The following is a 7322-nucleotide window of genomic DNA, read 5'->3' as shown; positions in this document are numbered from 1 at the left end:
TGTTATGACGTTATATTTTTTGTTGCTGGTGTTTATTTTATGAATTTTATAAAAGCAATAAGCCCCGCGAAGCCGTGTTTTAAAGTGAATTTAGAACAGCTCCGCGTCGTGCCTAACAACGCCCCTTAACTGTTCTAAATCCACTGTAAAACACGGCTTTGCGGGGCGAAAATATATTGCTTAAATATATATACATAAAAGCACCATATAACAGCTTTTTGGAAACCTGATAGCTCTGTTTGAGAAACAGGCATTTAAATCTATTCACTCATTAATATTTGTGATCTGATCATTGAGTCAGTGAGTCAACACTGAATCAGTTCGATTCATGGATGAATTATTGTTAAAGTCCGCGTGAACCGGAAGTTGCAAACGACTTTTCTCCAGTGCTGTGACGTATTTCCCAGTGAAAAGGAATATTGAACAGAGGGCAGGGTTTTACTCTAGCGCTCCTCCTCTCCATCTCTCGCTCATTACAGACTAACGATTTGAGGGGAGTGGTTAAGCGTTTCCCAAACCAAGCCGTCAAACCTACGTCATCAGGGAAGGTCCTCTAATGCAGAGGGGAGGGGCATTTTCAGATTTTGATTAAAGATTACGAAGCCAAACATTTTTTTTCTGTGTTTTAACTTGCACGGATTAATTGTTCTCCACAAGACTAGTAATATGCGCTAACAAAGTAAATAGGGTCAATTTTGATTTCAGTTGGACTTTAATGTTTATTCTTGGACAGCATGTCAAAAAAATCTTTTCCACTCTTCCATTTGGTAAAGTGGCTTATGGAAGGGAGATTTTCTTTAAATAAATGGCAATGTCAAAGCTTTCGCCATTTCATTTCTCCTTTCCCCATCAGTCTGTAAGTGGAAAACAGGATAAGTCAGAGAGGGTTGTGAACGGCGGGTGACCATGCAGCTCTACTGTCTTAATTTGGAGGAACAGTGCACTCTCCTAAAGCACAGACAGGAGAGGACAAGAGAAAGACATGCAGTCAGAGACTGACACATGAATGACAGACTTGTGAGTGCAGAGAGCCATTCATTAAACCTACCTAAGGCTTGATGAGCCAGAGGTGAATGCGCAGATGTGCCAATTTGCCAACTGTTCAATGGCCCAAGTGTAATCATTAATCATTAAACTGATAGAAAGTTTCTTTTTTTTACTTTTAACCAGACAATGTTAATTAAAATAGATGAAATAAATTTGAATGGTTAACGGAATAGAAGGGATAATTGTAGTTTCATGTTGTGACTCATTTCAAGTGACTGACAACAGTTCTTTTTGCTGTTACAGGAGGTTTTAGAGCAGTTTTTCTGAAAAAGAAGATACCACAATTACATGCTGGAGTGAAAACAATTTGCATAATGCTGTGGCAGACTCCGTAAAGACTTGAAAATACTGCAGAAAATGCATATAGGTTTTGGATTTTTCATCATAGTTCTGGCTGTCCAAAAGTATAGACTATTTCACATAAATTTGAAAAAATAAATAAAATTAAAATGATATACCATGATGTATTTTTTCAGGACTCTTTCATGAATAGAAAGTTTATAAGGACAGCTTTTATTTGAAATATAAATCTTTTGTAACATTGTAAATGTCTTTACTGTCACTTTTGAAGTATTCAAAAAGCATTTTAATTATCCATACTTTCTCTATAGGTCTCCCTTAACTATAAAAAACACATTCTGGTGAGTTAGGAATCGGATGGAGGCTTGGATCTTTAGTTCACTGGTTTAAATGCCTGACCCACATTCCCATCATGTAGCTGTGTTCAGATGTGGAGAATCAAATGGGGCGAAAGCAAGTTTGTCAGTTGCTTGTCACGCTAGACACACTTCCCTGGAGAATCAAAAGACATTGTAGTAAGTTAGAGATAGTCTTTTATCTTTCATTCAATGTTTTCAGTTTAGATTTTTGCAACACTTTGTTTTAATAATCAATGAATGTATAAAACACTGTAATTCAGGTAAACAGTAAGACCTTTTCAAAAAGGTCACAGAATTTCACACCCATTAATACTGACTAAGACTATTGATTTGGAGTATTGATTAGGATCGTACTTTCCCTCAAATATGCTGTTGAAGCACAATGAATCATATATTTCAACAAATCCTACTTCTTCAGACTAAATTTATTTTCTGACTTCACTAGATTTTTATTCAGTATTACCAGAACAATTTATTCTTTGTTTCCTTGTATTGAACAATTCAAATTTCCATTGATTTTAAACAATGAAACATGTGCAGCAGCGCTGAATGCAATGCTCAAGGCTGCACAAACCTATCAAGAATTATATGGATTAGGCCATGTCTCCTATTGGAAGAATTGCTTTAGCATTTTTGTGACAAAAAGAATATTCTGCAGTTCTAATATTCTTCACAATCATGTTCTGTACATACAATGGACACCATGCTTTCATAACGCAAATCATCAGTCTCTTTTTGGTTAGAAGTGACTAGATAATGACTAGATTGTTATCATACCCACAAGGGACCTGAGCAACAACAGAAGACTATGACACATTTCCCGGACGCAAGGCGGTTAAAAGGGGTAAAGGGCTGTTAAGAGTAACAAAACTGCATCATGTACAAATTGATTACATAAAAGCTTGTGAGGAAGTCTGCAGTTGTGTTATGTTTATATATTCCCATTGATTTTTCCTAAATCACATTGTCAGAATGGGGCAGGAGCATTTCATCTTCACCATTACAGTTAACAAGCTCTGTTTTCAAGACCCCTTTCATAGACACATGCATTCAGTCATGTGTGTGCTTATGTATAAGCCAGTAAACTTCCCTTGATCTATTTAGATCCATAACTTGTTAGTGAGCTATAAAGATGCCCTTTAAAAAAGCAGATAGAATGTCTATCTCATGGCACTATCGGGTAATGTGGAAGCATAATAGATGTGTTTGTATGTGTTTCAGTTGAAGATTAAAGAATGATAGCTAGGCTCAGATTTCAAAGAGAGTAAAGGGAGTGTTGTTTCTTTAAACATCCCCCAAAAAACTTCTTCTGTAATCTCAGTGCAGTCTGTATTTCACATTAAGCATCTTTTGTGTATTTAAAAAAAGAAAAATAGGAGTGATATGTAAAATACATCTAGATTCTGACAAATGCAAAGACTAGTACCATACCATACTACAGTACCATACATACTATACATACAACTAGTTATCGGCCAATAAGAGATTCTTATTTCATTCACCGCAATTGGCCAATATAGCCTATTTCCAATATTGTATATTTATTATGCATGCTCATTTACACTATTTTACACAGTTTACTTTTGGCATCATTTAAAACCCTACAACACTGTAGGAGAATCACACCAAGATGTAAACATGGGAGCGATGTTGGCATCCAAAAAGATGTTTATTATAAGAAGTACAAAATGTGGAAATAAATATGGTTAAGAGCACAAAAAAGCAAAGGCTATTAATAAAAAGAGTCTAAAAACAGTACCAACTCCCCGCTTCAACAAGAACATCACTGCACTCAAGCAGCGCTGTACAATAACCTTGTTCAAATTAACTCTAAAACCACTAGTCCCTTGCTACTAGTGACAGCCATCTTATATACATCTTACCCACTCTTACTAATTTGAACACAACCTTTTTTTAATAGTACCTCATGCACTGAAAAAAATTTAATGATCAACAAATCATGACATGTGTTTTTATTCTCATTAAAATAAGTTAAGCCATTTTAAACTTATATGAGATTCAACTCATGTTTGTCAATTTAAGTTAATTTTAATTTAAGTTGAAATTACTTATACAGTTCATTTGAAAATTTAGAAAGTTTTTTTTACAATGTAATAAATAAATACATAAAGTGATTAAGAACAAGAGTAAAAAAAATATTAAAAGGATGGATAAAACCAAAACATACATTTGCACAAATGTTTTCATAAATTAGCTAAAGATAACCCTATCTTGAAACCCTAACCCTAACCCTAAACAACTAACAAGACTTCGCAGGGAATGAATGTGAAAACCAGGCTTATATGGGGTGAGCATACAGACATACAGGTGAATGTGATAATGGCTGATTAGTCTGGGCAAAGGATTATGGGAAATTCTTTCCAGGCTTTCCTGTAGCTCAAACAGTAGAGTGTTGGCGCTTGCAACACCAAGGTTATGGGTTTGATTCCCAGGCAATGTAAGTTACTTTGGATAAAAGAGTCTGCCAAATGCAAATGGGAAATGTAGTTTGTGGATGTGTGGTGATTGTCCGGGTTGGAGTGCCCTCTGATTATCCCGGGCACTCTCAATGGTGATTGTTACACCTTCATTAGTGACTATTTTAAGGCAAAGAAAAATAATAGTCCATTTCACACTTTTAAGGGCCCTTCAAAAAAATTAAATAAGGCACTGGTAAAACATCAACTGTAATATATACAGAAATATCTGTGATTTATGCGTTTCTTGCAAAAACCTAGTCAGCAGCAGGGATTAAACTGGCCGATGCTAACAAGCCAAACCTTGACCCCTTGGTGTCACACCAAGACCTAAATAGACCCAAAAAAGTGTGAGACTAGCTCAGGTGGCTCAAATTAATGCAATATGGCGAGGATAAAACAGGCTCACTAGTCTGGAAACCCCAGTGAAACTCTGTTATCGGGCACAAAAGGACCAGAGCACAATAAACTGTGTCCCACAGACCAAGGTGTGTCGGAAAATTAAATGAGCTTTCACTAATTAAATGTGCCATATGCTCCTGTGCTCCTAAAACAGCATATGCTCTGGGAAACAGTTGTCTGTGAGAATGGAGCACAGAACTGTGTGCAAAGAGACACCACACCACTTGCGTATAGGGGATTTAGTTCATTTGATGTGCATCTGGTTTTAACTGGGTTTGTAGGAAAAAAAACTAAGGCACTGTGATGTTGGATGAGCCCTGAGCCTCTGCAGCTCTGCTGGGAACTGATCACATGTTAAGGGGGGCTTACATCTGAGGTCTGTTTTAGATGACACTCATGCATCACACGCTTAAAGAAACAATGAAAATAAATCCTGTGGATTGAACTTAACATGCCATATATTAAAGCTGAAAGTTGTAAAAAATTTCCATGATGGACCAAGTGAAAAGATATAGATCACTCGAGATTTTCGTGCGCACTCTCACTTGCTTTTCAATGAAGGCTAATTAAACACCACTGTCTCAGAAGCTCTACAGAACATCAATTGTGCCTTTGTTGTTGGTCTGTCCTCACCAACTAAATGCTATGAAGCTCTGGTAGTCTGGTCGATTGTGTTCCCATGTACAAAAGCTAGGCTTCTCAATCAATGAGCTATCTAGATCAGATGCATCAGCTGGGATTATCAGTGTTGGGACTTGCTTTGAGCCAGCCTAGAGTAAACCCTAATTAATGTCTGCCTTTTAAACAAAGCTCTTTTTAAGGATGATAAGATACAGAGGGTATTATGATTAATTCACAGTGAAACGAACTGATTTTAAGTTGTTTTTAATAGCAGGGCTCCAAACTCATTTGATCAGTCTGTAAACTTAATTATAGTTCAGGTGCATGATTAGCACTAGAGTTTATCGTGGTTTGAGAAAATGGATCAGAGAAAAGCTATATGTGATGCTGGAAGCTATGACTAATGAAATGAAGTCGAAAGCACAGATGGAGTATTAATATTAATCAGGATCTGTCTGAAAATGGACAGATATTCAAATGATCTAATTAGCCATAGATCAAAACAAACAAACATCATAGTTTCTTCTAAATTTGTTACTGCCTTCAGCTTGTTATATTAATCTGGATATGCTTATAAGCATCTTAGTTGCAAACTCTTCTCAGAGAACACAAATTGTTATACCCTGGATCACAAAACCAGTCATAAGTTGCACGGGTATATTTGCGGCAATAGCCAACAATACATTGTATGGGTCAAAATTATCGATTTTTCTTTTATGCCAAAAATCATTAGGATATTAAGTAAAGATCATGTTCCATGGAGATATTTAGTCAATTTCCTACCGTAAATATATAAAACATTTATTTATGTGAGTGAATGCAGCACAATCACGAACGTAAATGTAGAAATAGTTGTATCTCAGCCAAGATCTTCTATCTTAACAAATCATACATCAATGGAAAGCTTATTTATTCAGCTTAGCATTTATTCACATATGTAACCCAGTTCCTTGAGAAAGGAATGAGACGCTGCTTCATGGTGTTGACACTATGGGAACGCTTCTGCGTGACCGGTGTCTGAAGCACATGTGAAAACATGCCAATCTTGATTGGCTGACATGATGTCAGGTCACCTGGTTGCATAGCGTGTCAGTAAGACCATAAAAGGGCACCTACGTCATAGAATCCCCAGCTTATTTGTCTTCAGGAAGCCATTTGTCTGTTTGCATTTGTGTGATATTGTTCATCATATTGTTTGCAGAAGCGTTCTTATAGCATCAACGCCATGATGCAGCGTCGAGTTCCATTCGAAAAGGAACTGCTTCTATTTTGTATTTTCCTCATTTAATTTAGAAAAATATATTTTACAAATAAAAGTTTACTTGAACATTTAACATGAATTTGAATAACTATAAAGTAAAAAAAAAAATATATATAAATATATCTTCTATAAGAATAACAAAGTACTGTACAAACCACAACTATAACGATAACGTCACAGAGGAACAATATTGTTGGAATGACTTTCATAATGTCTTTTTCTAGGTGAACAATAAAAACTTTGTCAGCCAATCAGAATCCATCCGACTTAAAAGAACTCGAGCACAATGATTCTCTGACTCGCTCATACATGTTTCTTTCCAAAATTAATCCGTGTTTTAATGAACTGGTTTCAGTGATCACTGATTCACTCATAAAATGTTGCCACCTGTTGTATTGGCATAAAAAGATGTAAAAAGTGTAAAAGTTCCAAGCCTGTTGGACCGTGTATCAGCAATATTGGAAGGCCTCTCATCCAATCAAATTTGAAGAACCAATTGTATCATGTGCAATAGCAGATCTTCTTGGATATAAACATAATTTCATATAAAATGACCCCATACTAAATCTGAACCAATAGAGCTGTGTGCATTTGGACTGTGAAGGATTACTGGCCTATTTTTGCCACAAAGCTAGCCCATATCTTTATATCTGTCTGAATTATATGTCATACCCTCCATAAAACAGACTACCGAGATAGCAATCATTCAAAATTTATCATAACAGAGCTCTCTGATTATATTTACAGAATTCAATTATTCTGACACAGACAGATGGACTGCTTGTCCAGGAGAGAGCTGTCATTTGTCACCTTCAACAGTTGTGTCTGGATGAAGGGCTTCTGGAACTCAACTTC

Source organism: Leuciscus leuciscus (genome assembly GCF_965113295.1).
Source record: "Leuciscus leuciscus genome assembly, chromosome: 10".
NCBI classification, from domain to species: domain Eukaryota; kingdom Metazoa; phylum Chordata; class Actinopteri; order Cypriniformes; family Leuciscidae; genus Leuciscus; species Leuciscus leuciscus.
This window is presented reverse-complemented; position numbering follows the sequence as displayed.